The following is a 13,448-nucleotide window of genomic DNA, read 5'->3' on the forward strand; positions in this document are numbered from 1 at the left end:
TTTCCCTGACTGCATGACCACAGTTTTGCTCTGTTTGGTAGCTGTGTACCTCTGTGAGGTTATCGGCACAGCATCTGGTTTCTAGCGAATCTGTGGCGTTAAGAGTTCGCTTATACTGCCATATAGTGCCGCCATTTGCCAGCAGCAGGTCCCTCTCCTGAACTGTGGACCCCGGGTTCTGAACGCACCGATTAATAAATATATATATATATATATATATATATATATATATATATATATATATATATATATATATATATATATATATATATATATATACACACACTCATACACTCGGTGCTTTCTGCCAACCCTAACACATATTGCTTCAAGTTTCCAGTCTTAACGCTTTGATGTCTTCCTTGGTCTACCGGTATGTTTGCCTTTAACAACCTTCCCATGTTTGTATTTGGTCCAGATTTTAGACACAGCTGACTGTGAACAACCAACATCTTTGGCAACATTGCATGATGATTTACCCTCTTAAGAGTTTGATAATCCTCTCCTTTGTTTCAATTGACATCTCTTGTGTTGGAGCCATGATTCATGTCAGTCCACTTGGTGCAACAGCTCTCCAACGTGCGATCACTCCTTTTTAGATGCAGACTAACGAGCAGATCTAATTTGATGCAGGTGTTGTTTTTGGGTATGAAAATTTACAGGGCGATTCCATAATTTTTCCCTATGCTTGGTTAAAAAAGTAATCATTACTGACTACCACATTTTTTTTTTTTCTTTTAGTGTTTCTTAAAGCCAGAAAGTTGCCATTTGAAATTACTTTAATTTTGTAGAAAAAAAAGCAGATCAGACATGGCACAAAACTAAACAATTGAATGAACATCCTCCAAGGCCAGTGATTCCATAATTTTTGCCAGGGGTTGTAGATGTTCATTCACAGTCAGCTAAAAGGTTTCTTCTCCTTAGTCCCCTCCACTCCGTGTCCTGTCAAGTAGACTGAACAGAGCAATGTGCATTCACGGAGCCTGATCAGAAGCTGCTGTGACATGTCTCCAGCGTATGTTCTTTACGCAGCCTGTCCTGCTGTATATCCTCTGATGGGGATGTGTGCTCATTGATCTATGAAAGCTATCTTTAACCCTTTTGCGCTTGTCTGTTTTTTCCTTTGACCAGGCCAATTTTTTTATTCTGACCAGTTCACTTTATGAACGCTTCAAAGGATTCCACCGATTCTTTTTCATGACATACTGTACTTCATGGTGGGGTGGCAAAATTTGTTCGATATTATTTACTTTCATTTCTGAAAATATCTGATATTCGGCCCAAATTTTGCTATTTTCAAACTTCATTTTTATGCCCTTAACTCATGTTTGTCATACAAAATGGTTAATATTTCCTACATGTTTACTTCACATCAGCAGAATTTTTGAAACAATTTTATAAGACAGAAAACAGATTTTTCCAACCAATTTGAAAAACCAATGTTTTTCACTGACCAAATCACATTCGAAGTGAATTTGAGGGTCCTATAGAACAGAAAATACCCATAAGTGACACTATTCTAAAAACTGCACACCTCAAGCTGCTCATAACCACATCCACGATTATTAACCCTTCAGATGCTTCACAAACTAAAGCAATGTTGAAGAAAATTGGTTACCTTTTCCCATGAAAATGTTACTTTACCTCCAAATTTTACAGGAAAATGCACCATTAGTTGTACAATTTATTCTGAGTACGCAGATACCCCTATGTGGCACCATTTGATTTTTGGAATGCAAAATTGGCTGCAATCGTTGGCTGACAACAATGGCATTTGCAGAGCCCCTATCTGTCTTATACTTGAGGGCAAGCAACTCTCCATAGAGTACAGCCCCTGACTGTCCCTTTTGGAACTTTTAGTTGACCAGTGATTGTACCCATGAATGTTTTTTTTTAATGGTCCCACAAGCCCCTATGTTGAGTCCATTTGAGTTCAACCAGACTTTTTTTTTTTTTCCAATTGTACATTTTAAGGATTTTCATATTTCACAAAATGTAAAATAAAAAAATATAAAAGACCGATATATAAACATGTAACAAGATTTTCAATGACTAGTGAACCCTAATGCATAATTGGCATTAGATTATGCTTAAGATATTAAGAAATTAGAATTGTAAACAATTTAATAGGAGAAAATGTAATTATACTAGACAACATGGGAAAAGGATAAACATATTTATGGGAGGGGGTTGGTGAGGAGTGACCCTCCCAGCAGCTTAAGGGGTCCCCTGTAGGTCTTGGAGGGAGAACCACCACTTCAGCAGCAGGCAGGGAGACAAAGGCAGAAAGAGATGCGGCAGCACAAAGCTTCATCACGGTGCTGTGAGGGATCTCACAGGGGAAGGGGGGGCGTCTACTTCCCTCACCTCTGGGGAGGGGAAAGAAGGACCCAGCAGGGATCGGCTCTCTGGTGCCACCACTTGCCTCAGGTCAGTCAGGGAACTGCACCGAGGGCAAATAGTCGCCGGAAAGGCTTCCCTTATAGGTACGAGTTAGTGAGGCGCTCCCAGTGAGGGGGGGATACATATCACTAGTCCAGCCTGGGAATATACACTCACCGGCCACTTTATTAGGTACACCATGCTAGTAACGGGTTGGACCCCCTTTTGCCTTCAGAACTGCCTCAATTCTTCGTGGCATAGATTCAACAAGGTGCTGGAAGCATTCCTCAGAGATTTTGGTCCATATTGACATGATGGCATCACACAGTTGCCGCAGATTTGTCGGCTGCACATCCCAAAGATGCTCCATACAAGGCAGGATGGATCCATGCTTTCATGTTGTTTACGCCAAATTCTGACCCTACCATCCGAATGTCGCAGCAGAAATCGAGACTCATCAGACCAAGCAACGTTTTTCCAATCTTCTACTGTCCAATTTCGATGAGCTTGTACAAATTGTAGCCTCAGTTTCCTGTTCTTAGCTGAAAGGAGTGGTACCCGGTGTGGTCTTCTGCTGCTGTAGCCCATCTGCCTCAAAGTTCGACGCACTGTGCGTTCAGAGATGCTCTTAGGCCTACCTTGGTTGTAACGGGTGGCGATTTGAGTCACTGTTGCCTTTCTATCAGCTCGAACCAGTCTGCCCATTCTCCTCTGACCTCTGGCATCAACAAGGCATTTCCGCCCACAGAACTGCCGCTCACTGGATTTTTTTTCTTTTTCGGACCATTCTCTGTAAACCCTAGAGATGGTTGTGCGTGAAAATCCCAGTAGATCAGCAGTTTCTGAAATACTCAGACCAGCCCTTCTGGCACCAACAACCATGCCACGTTCAAAGGCACTCAAATCACCTTTCTTCCCCATACTGATGCTCGGTTTGAACTGCAGGAGATTGTCTTGACCATGTCTACATGCCTAAATGCACTGAGTTGCCGCCATGTGATTGGCTGATTAGAAATTAAGTGTTAACAAGAAGTTGGACAGGTGTACCTAATAAAGTGGCCAGTGAGTGTATATCTAAACCTCCCGGCCGTTACTGCCAGAGCTCGTCACTGAAACAGTACGGTATTCTGCCACCAGTTCGTCATTTAAAATAGCCCCGTCCGACAGCAGGCTTATATCGGGTCAGGAACCAACCCTGGGATAGGGTATAATAACCAACGGAGCGTGCAGACGTGGGGATTTGTTGCTCAAGATAAGAGCAGCCCAAGATTAATTTTATATTTAATCGCCGAAGAGGCGCACTTTAAAATACAGCCATACATACTAGAGCAAATATATACAGTCAGGAGTGTAGTACAGGGATGGGGTATAGATAGGTTGCAGTTACCGTGTTATGTAGCATGTGACCACAGGGAGTTGCTGATGGATCAGTTCCAAATCTTAGTTACAGGCTTTCTGGGCTGCGTCAGCAAATGTATCCTCCGGCCATCAGAAAACCATTCAAAATGAGGGGCTGCCTTATATCTCCTAAGCTGCTACCTCACACATCTGCTCCCACCCCTGAGTGGTGCAGCGTCTCTCCTCCCATGTCTGAGAATATGATTTTCTGCCTAGAACTTTGGCTGGCCCATAACTTTGCGCCCGAAGCTCTGAATGGGTTGGTTGTACCACCACTGGATTCTGCTGGATTTTATCTGCGCATAGGAATTACAAACGGTATATTTAGTCTGTTAGCTATGCTTTATAACTCCATAATCCAGAGTGCTACAGGTGACTAAATAATATGGGCGCGTGGGGAAAGGAACGCCGATTCGGAATATGTGCTCAGCTCATCTTGGAGATATTGCATTCTGTTATTATAGGTCATTTTCCAGATTCAACTCAGTCTGCTGTGACTTGTACCATGTGCTTAGTCACACAAAGAGGTTCAGGTTGCTATAGCTGCAGAAGAGTTCACACCGTTGTGTTAAGAGCTTCAAAAAGCTTGAGTTAATTAAAGGTAAACACTGCATGGCATTTTATGGCCTTGGGGGATGCCAAGTGAGGGGGCACATTTCAGGAGTGGAGAGACATTTACTTTGTCCCTCACAGGCGCATAGGACGTTCTGGCAGCAGATCTACCTACCAGAACAGGAGCCTTGGTGTGGTGGCCGAATCCCCGGCCTCAAGAGGAAACCAATCAGTGGATTTGATCCCTCTTTCTAAACCTGTACCCGTGGCTGCGTCTGATTGGTAAGTGTCCTTCGTGAAAGTTAACTTTGTAATTGGGGTCCCCCTCTTTTATATAAGAAGGAAAATGCTTTGCTAAGACCAAGCACAGAAGTTGCCCAATCTAATGAAGATTTGCCTGTCACCTGGGGGTAAAGAGTCTGCAAATCGTGCATACAGCAGATGCTATGTGAGGAGACCCAAAATGTTGCCTCCGAATTAAGATCTGTGAACAGGACGGAGGTCAAACACACCCGAGGGGTGGGATAGTATCAAGAAACAAAAATCCAGGAGGAGGTGCTCTGAAACCGGGGCCTCTAGTACAGTTGAAGAGCAGAAACATTGGTTTATCGGACTCATCAGAGGAAGATATGAGGGGGCCATTGTTTTCCAGTGGAGGAAACAGTCTTATTAAGGCTGTAAGGTCCACAATGGGAGTGATAGGCCCTCGCCCTGAAAAGTCAGTGCAGGATGTAATGTTTCGTAGGCTTGGACAGAAAAAACGTAAGTCATCCCCTTTTAATAAGAAGATACAATCTCTGAGAGAATGGAATAGACACGAAAGAAAGGACTCCTGTGTTCTGTCCCTCAAATGCAAATATCCTTTTGATGATCCGGCATCCACATCCTGTGACAGCCTCAAAGTTAGGTGTGGTTATTGCTAAAGCTTCCAGGAAATTTGTCCTTCCCTTTGAAGACATGGGGGTATTAAAGGATCCACTAGATAAAAGGGCAGATTCCTTAAGGGTTCCTGGGCAGTCTAAAACCTGCTATAGGAGCAACCTGCATGGCTAGGTCATAACAAAACCCCTATATAATTTAACTTTTAGTTGCAGAGTATTAAAAATCACAATTTTTGAAGAAACATTAAACACAAGAATAGTACCTCCCAAGCCTTTAGAATAGGGGGAATAATATGTGCTAACACAACAGGGAGTTGACCAGAATGTGGTATAATAATCCTACATTGGCCCTCATGAGTCGCTGTTAAGCTGATGGCTTACCTAGCAGCAGAGGTTGGCACCCTAAAATTTGATACGGCACCCCTGTTCAACGTCGGCAGTGCCTCAAAATCCCTGTGTGCCTCTATCCTAAAGTTATAACACAAGACCATCATGCACACACTACTGATGGTCTATGACACTACTTAGCTGTGTATATGAAAAATGTATCTGATATTCAAATGAAAAACATCTGATGGTTTAATGCAATATCAGAAAGGCAGAAGTTCACATAGCTCTAGGTGGCATCTCTGCTTGTCCACTAAATCAGATGGCAGCTTCGACTGCTAGGCTGTGTATGAGACATATCTCTGAGAGTTTAGCTATTTGTCAGAGAGCCATAATTTCTAAATGGCATTTGTTTGTCCACTATCTCCTAGGTCAAAATAGCAGCTTTGACATTTAAAGTGCATGTGTGCTAAAGATGGGATGCATACACTATGAATGTACATAGATCACCCACTGATATAAAGTGCTATATGCAAGCACTAAAGAGTCTTGTCATTAGTCAGACAGTTAGGAAGCCATTTCACTTTGTTAAAGATCGTAGTAGATCACTTAGCTGGCTGTGGTAGTTTCCAGTATTGATGTTCCTTGTCCCTACGTGTTTTGCCCCCTCCTGTTATCACGGGACCAGAAATAAGAGTATGCCATAGTAGGAAAAAAGGACGCGTGGGGGTGGACTGCAGGTACCTTAATTTATTCCAGGGTTACCGTAATTATCACTTACGGTTTGGTAGGAAAGAGGGGAGAAGGAAGAGGCCCGTTATAGCATGTATACCTGCTCTTCACTCATGCTCCATCCACGCTTGTTAGTGCAACCGGTATCCAGTCCGGGACGCACTTCCAGTTAGTGGAACGCACGAATGTCAGCCCGAGTTCCAGTCTAGACGAATCCACTTCTGGGGTTGAGATGCAGATGCGTCTGATCTTTGTGACCTGTGCAGTGCGTAATAAGATATGCAGTTGCACAAACTATTTTAAACACTGCACAGGCATCACATTAGAGTGCAGATTTGTCATGTTTTTCAAGTGTCCCCCTGACCCATATCTACCAGTGCATATCAGGTCTGTCTGTATGGTGGTGTTGAGGGAGGATCTAAATTGATCCTTCACGGTTGACTCAGTGATTTCCAAATTAATCTACAGGGCGTTGCCGGCAACTGAAAATGACCAGACGGAGACGTGTGCCTCTGTATGGGGGATCGAGCAGATCTCTGGCCCCCGTTTTATTGTGTATCGCTTTTCATAATCATAGAAATTAACCTTCAACCAATCAGCATAAGAACACGCTCACAGTTCTTAACCTATAAGAATGCAGGAAAAACTTAACCCATGAGAATACAGAAAAACCGGAAACTACATATATGGTCATATCTTCTTGGCATAGAAAAACACATTAACAGGTGCTTCAATCTTGTATAGCAATACACCCCCGAATCTATTATCTGGCTCGAGTCAGAAGACTCAAGGTCTTTATACCAATTATGAACCATAGCCTAGTTGAATACCAGGCTTGTGAACAACAAGATAGTTATTTCATGGCAGCTATAACCTTTTACCTATTTAAATAACAGAATTTATCTTTAACAACAAGAAAATAGAGTCGAAAAGCACAAAATGGAGAATCTTTCTTAATTTCTTCCTTCACATTCCCCCCTAGATAAATTTTGTTAATTAATGTCCAGCATCAGAGGTACTATCCCAAGCTCTAAGCTCGAGGGGTACTGGTCTTCACATGGCTGGTGCCTTGTTACCAGCCATGGCTGTTGCGGCGTACCCGTCCCCCCTGTATACTAGAATTTACGAATAACAATTATTGATAACAGTAGTGGGGATCTTTTGAAGATAGCCATGCGCTTGGCTTCAACATCTTCATCAGATATCTTTGTGAAATCGGTGTAGAGAAGAGCAGGGGTGGCAACGCTTTTGGTTTCATCATTAGTTGTCTTAGTGCAGAATTTCCTAATACATACAGAAATACACCAAAGAACAAGTTTTAGTATTACATACATGACAAGGATAAAGGCAACAATATATAACAAACTTTGCAAGATTCCAGCTATCCAGCCCCCAAGTCCCTCAAATCAACTGGCTAGATTAAGAAAGGAGAAGGTGTCTGCCCACCAACTGTCCTTATTACGGTCATTGTCTTTATTATATTGATCTGAGTCTTTGAATATCTTCTAACTTTAACTTCATAGTGCTATTGGGATCTATATAATAACAGCAAGCGGGTCCAATAACCTGACACGTACCACCCTGTGCTGCTGTTAAGTAATCCAGTGCTATAGTATATTGATTAGTGACTATGAAAAGTTGGTTTTGGACAGCAACAGTAGTATTAAATGGTATTAAATATATCTCAAATTTGATCATCTAGAAAATCTGTGGCCCTAACCAATTTATCCCACATTTGTGTAATCATAGGGTAAATAAAAATAGAACTGATAATTTTATCGGCTATACCCATCTGTACTACTAATCTTTCATGATATTGTACAAACTTATTATTCAAGGATATTGGGGAATTTAGGCTGTCCCATGCGGTTACCAATAATAATATATGGAAATACGAAAAACCAAAACATTATGTCCCCTTATTTGCTACTAGTCTGTTTGACCAGCTTGCAGTGCGATGCGTGGATCCACCTCTACCTTCCTTCCAGCTTTACTGACATAGGAATGATACTGAGGACTTGGTAGGGACTGTCATACAAGGGTTCTAGTCCGTGTTTTCTGACATGGCTTTTCACGACCACAAAACCACCAGACTTTAAGTTGTGACAAGTGTCCGGTTTCTGCTGAATCTGGAAGGGAAGAAGAAACTAAAACATGGGTGTTAGCAAGATTTTTACTAAGCTGAATAACATATTGAACAGCACGGTCAGTTTCCTCTGATAACTACTGAGGCTGGAAATTTGCAACTGGGGGCCTAGCACCAAACAATATCTCATATGGGGACAGGCCATATTTTGCCTTAGGGGTAGTACGAATATGGTACAGTACAATGGGTAGGAGCTCTGGCCATGGAGCCGTAGTCTCCTGCATCATTTTGGTCAATTGTCCCTTCAGTGTGCCGTTCAGCCTCTCAACTTTCCCACTGGATTGTGGATGGTACGGAGTATGGAGAGCTACAGTGGATCCAAGCATTATCAAAACCTCCTGATACACATGAGAAGAAAAGGCCGGGCCTTGGTCACTTTGGACGACTTCTGGAACACCATATCTGCATATAACTTCCATCACCAGTTTCTTTGCTGTGGTCTTTGCAGTCATGTTAGTAACGGGAAATGCTTCTGGCCAACTGGAGAACATGTCGACAACCACCAGACAATATTCATACCTTCCAGACTTAGGCAACGTGATGTGGTCCACTTGGAGCCTTTCTAAAGGATAGTCGGGCTTAGCAAGGTGCTTCGGGGGTACACATTGAAGTTGACCGGGATTGCAGGTCTGACAGATATTACATGCATGGTTGAGTGCTGTCAGGACTGTAGAAATACTTGGAGCCCAGAATAATTTTTGTACCAGGGCAAAGGCCTGTTTTTTGTTTTTTTTCCCGATGTGTGGGCCCATATGCCCACGTGGCAATAGCAGGGTACATCTGCTTAGGGAGACACACAAGTTGGTCATTTTTCCAGAGACCATTGTCCATACATGCTCCATCAGCCTTCCACTGCTTCACTTCTTCCTTTGGGGACATTCTCTGCATCGTCATTAAGCGGTCTCGCGGGGTCCGGCAGAAAACCTCAGTCTGTCGTGGATCATCAGGTTCCTGTAGAGTCAGTGTTTCTTGTAACTGTTTACGCTGAGAGTATGTGGTCTCCATAGTTGGTATGGTCAGGTCAATGGGTAGGAGAGCAGCAGCTTTTGCTTGCATATCCACAAGGGCATTACCAACAGTCTGTGGACTGTTCCTAGGACCGTGCGCCTTAATTTTGATAATGGCCACCTGGGTAGGTAATTTGATTGAGTCCATGAGGGTTTTAAGAGCTTCAGCATTCTTCACTGGAGTCCCGGCGGTGGTAATAAACCCTCGATTGGCCCATTGGGCTCCGAAATCATAAACAATACCAAACACATACTGTGAGTCCGTGTATGTATTAGCCCACCTGTCTTTGACCAGAACACATGCAGTAGACAGAGTCTGAAGTTCTACTTCTTGTGCTGACAGTTAGGGAGGGAGTGCAGCTCCATGCACTACAGTATTTTCCGTAGTAACAGCGTATCCGGTGTGGAATCTGCCAAATCATCAGCACATCTTAAACTGTCTTCCAGGGCATTGTAGAGAGGTTGCATTATGTGGGATGCATCCGGTATCCACTGACAACAATAAGTACATAGTCCAAGAAAACGCTGGAGTTCAGTCTCATCTTTTGGAAAAGGAAGGGAGCTGACTGCTATTCTTTCTTTTGAGAGGTGTCTGACACCCTGAAGGAGACAGTGACCCAAAAATATCACTTGACCAAGGCAGAACTGAAGTTTCGAGGCCGAAACCCGACAGTTCAGATCTGCCAGATACTTTAGGAGGCTAACAGTGGCAGCAATGGCTTCCTGCTCTGTTGTCATCCCTGATAAATAAATGCAAACAGAAACTGGCAATTTGGGTGTAATGGAATGCTGAAGACATTGGCAAGGTCGATGACTGTGAACCAAGCAGCATCCTGAGGTATCTGGGACAAGAGTATGTGGATTAGGCACGGAGTTTCCATAACAGTAGCTGCATTAACTGCCCGTAGATCTTGTACCAGCCGGTACACAGGGGGTTGGCCGGGTGGGGTCTTTTTCTTAACGGGAAACAAGGGCATGTTACATGGCGAAACACAGGGTACTAGGGCACCATTATCGAGTAACGTTTGTATTTGCCCCTTGAGGCCCCGCTCCTGATCATGTTTCAAAGGGTACTGATGGACTTTGGGAAAAGGGGTACCAGGTTTGAAAAACACTTTTACTGGTTCTACAGGCATTATTGGGGGTGGATCTGGGCCTATCAGGGCCATCATAACCGTGGGAAGGGCGTGTAGGATACAGATCTCCTCATTGTGTTCATCTGTATAGGGGTTATATAACGTAAGTACCATCTGACCATCATCTTGGAATTGTATTCTGGAGCGGAACTGTGATAATAAATCTGCCCCCAGTAAATTTACCGGACATATAGGAGAGATTAGAAACTGAGCAGTAACCTCAGGGAAAGGGTCCCACAGGGATAGGTTTTATAAGAGTATATTTATTAGGTCTGCCATCTACACCGATTAAACAAGCTCACAAGCGCTTGGTCTGAGAATTGACATGGCGGGGCTGGGGAGGGAGATTCCCAGATATAGGGTTAAAAGGGATATTGGATTTGTGTAAGGTGGGGAGGGCAGGAGCTGAAGTCTGTTACATGGGCCACTGATAAGGAACAGAGCTGCGTCCTTGCAGCTGTGGGGGGGCTGAGATTGGAGCAGAAATCACTGCGGCCACTGATTTAACCTTTAATTTCCCTGCTGATGCAGAGTGGGGTAAGTTCTTAAAACCTTTTTTTACTACTTTTAATGCATCATCTGGAATGGAAGTCTCGATATCCGGTCTAACTGACATTATTGCCTCTTTCAATTCAGATTTAAGGCTGGACATCAAAGCTGCCACAAAAATGTGTGAATGGGCTTTATTATACAGTGAGAATCCCTGATCTTTAAACACTACCATAAGACGCCCATAGAACTTCTCGGCAGTCCAGGATATATTGGTGCCTTGGGGTTAAGGGGCATAGGGCTTACAGTCGGGAGTAGAGGCTTAATTTCCTGGGGAGGGACCATATTATCTAGCAGGGAGACCCCCTGTCCCAAATTTGATTGTTTGCTTTCCCGACACATTAATCTCAGTCACTTTCTCAGTTCCTTCTTGCACCACAAAACATCCAGTTTTTTGTCATAGTAATAGACAACTTTCCTTTTTCAGCGTAATTCACTTCCTCTGTTGATCCTCAATTTGCTATATATCAACCACTCAACTTGAAGCAGGTGAATCTTTTACCAATCTTTCAATTACACTGATAATCAAACTATCTCTTACAAGTTTCCTTCTAAAACTAGGTACCATATTTCAACTATTGTTTAAACACAAATCTCCCAGCGCGACAGAAAATATAGAGAAACTTAGAAAGCAGCTACGTGCCCCCTCCATACCAGAAAGACAGTAGAGATAAGAAAATCACAGCATTCCTCAACACAGAGAAAGCAATAACGCAGCTGTTTGACCTCTCCCATCGGGTATCTTAGAGATAATGAACGGAAACGGAATACAGCAGTTCTCAGACTTAATTAATTTCTACAAAACCTTCATCACACAATTCATATGCCAGACCACCTTAGAAAAACCCATAATTGAGAATATTTTTCCTGCATTCCTGACAGATTTATTTTCCCGTCTTTGGGCTAACAATATCAGATTCATCACACAAATTGAAAGTCGTCTTCTTCCACGGAAACGGATTCTCCTTTAGAGCTAACTATCCTTACTTTGTTGTGCACAATACCGACGGCCTTACGGTTTTGTTCCACTGGGTCTCTCTGTCCCCCGCTGGGACAACCCAAAAACACAGTACTCAGCGAAAGGAGGAGGGCGTCTTAGACTTTCCCTCCGGACACCTCTGGACATATATAAATATATATAATTCCTGAGTTACGCATCCTACCCAATCTTCGATCACCTCACCGCGCCTGATTCTAACAGTGATCAGGAATTCAGGATATTTTGACTATAAAGAGAATTACATCACTGGTCAATCCGGGGTGTCGGTCCCTTATGAGGTACGGTTCGAGCACTGGGCTGCCAACGGAACTACACCTCTATATGATTCCACCCAAAAATCACCCCACCATCGGGGACAAACCTCAGATCCTCTTTGCAGCACAAACACAGGAAAACCACACCAAACGGTCAGTCTGGACAGCATAACTGCCAACTTACCGTGGTTGTTGTGGGGGATGATCAGTCCCAATTTTCCACTGCCTGTGTCCGGTCCGAGGGTCCTTTGTCTTGTTGTCCTCTGGGGGGCAGAGGCGTTCCTGTTTGGGGCCCCACGTTTTCGGGCGCCAACTGTTGAGGGAGGATCTAAATTGATCCTTCACGGTTGACTCAGTGATTTCCAAATTAATCTACAGGGCGTTGCCGGCAACTGAAAATGACCAGACGGAGACGTGTGCCTCTGTATGGGGGATCGAGCAGATCTCTGGCCCCCGTTTTATTGTGTATCGCTTTTCATAATCATAGAAATTAACCTTCAACCAATCAGCATAAGAACACGCTCACAGTTCTTAACCTATAAGAATGCAGGAAAAACTTAACCCATGAGAATACAGAAAAACCGGAAACTACATATATGGTCATATCTTCTTGGCATAGAAAAACACATTAACAGGTGCTTCAATCTTGTATAGCAATACACCCCCGAATCTATTATCTGGCTCGAGTCAGAAGACTCAAGGTCTTTATACCAATTATGAACCATAGCCTAGTTGAATACCAGGCTTGTGAACAACAAGATAGTTATTTCATGGCAGCTATAACCTTTTTACCTAATTAAATAACAGAATTTATCTTTAACAACAAGAAAATGGAGTCGAAAAGCACAAAATGGAGAATCTTTCTTAATTTCTTCCTTCACAGTGGGGCCCCAAAGTGGGATTATGTAAAACCTCCCTACCACACACAAAAATTGTAGGTGCTTTACAATGCCATTGATGCTTAATTAGCCAATGGTTCACACATACCATTAGTTGGATACTTGGCATTAAAGGGGTTATCTATCATAGATATGGTACAAGAGGGCTTATATGGCTAGTGAAGCTGAGCTGTTTATTCAGACCA

General features: G+C 43.2%; 1 protein-coding gene across 7 annotated transcripts in view; it reads left to right on the forward strand.

Moving 5' to 3' along the window:
• The window catches only part of SIMC1 (SUMO interacting motifs containing 1), a 169,427-nt gene that overhangs the window by 93,222 nt on the left and 62,757 nt on the right, over nucleotides 1-13,448 (forward strand). For 2 of the 7 annotated variants that reach the window (XR_013215837.1, XR_013215838.1), the window contains one exon: nucleotides 4,474-4,614. The exons of the other annotated variants lie outside the window; for them this stretch is intronic. The gene's annotated coding sequence lies outside the window, so the exon portion shown is untranslated. The remainder of the gene's footprint in view (nucleotides 1-4,473; nucleotides 4,615-13,448) is intronic. 7 annotated transcript variants of the gene reach the window in all.

This window comes from Ranitomeya variabilis, chromosome 5 (genome assembly GCF_051348905.1).
Source record: "Ranitomeya variabilis isolate aRanVar5 chromosome 5, aRanVar5.hap1, whole genome shotgun sequence".
Lineage (NCBI taxonomy): Eukaryota > Metazoa > Chordata > Amphibia > Anura > Dendrobatidae > Ranitomeya > Ranitomeya variabilis.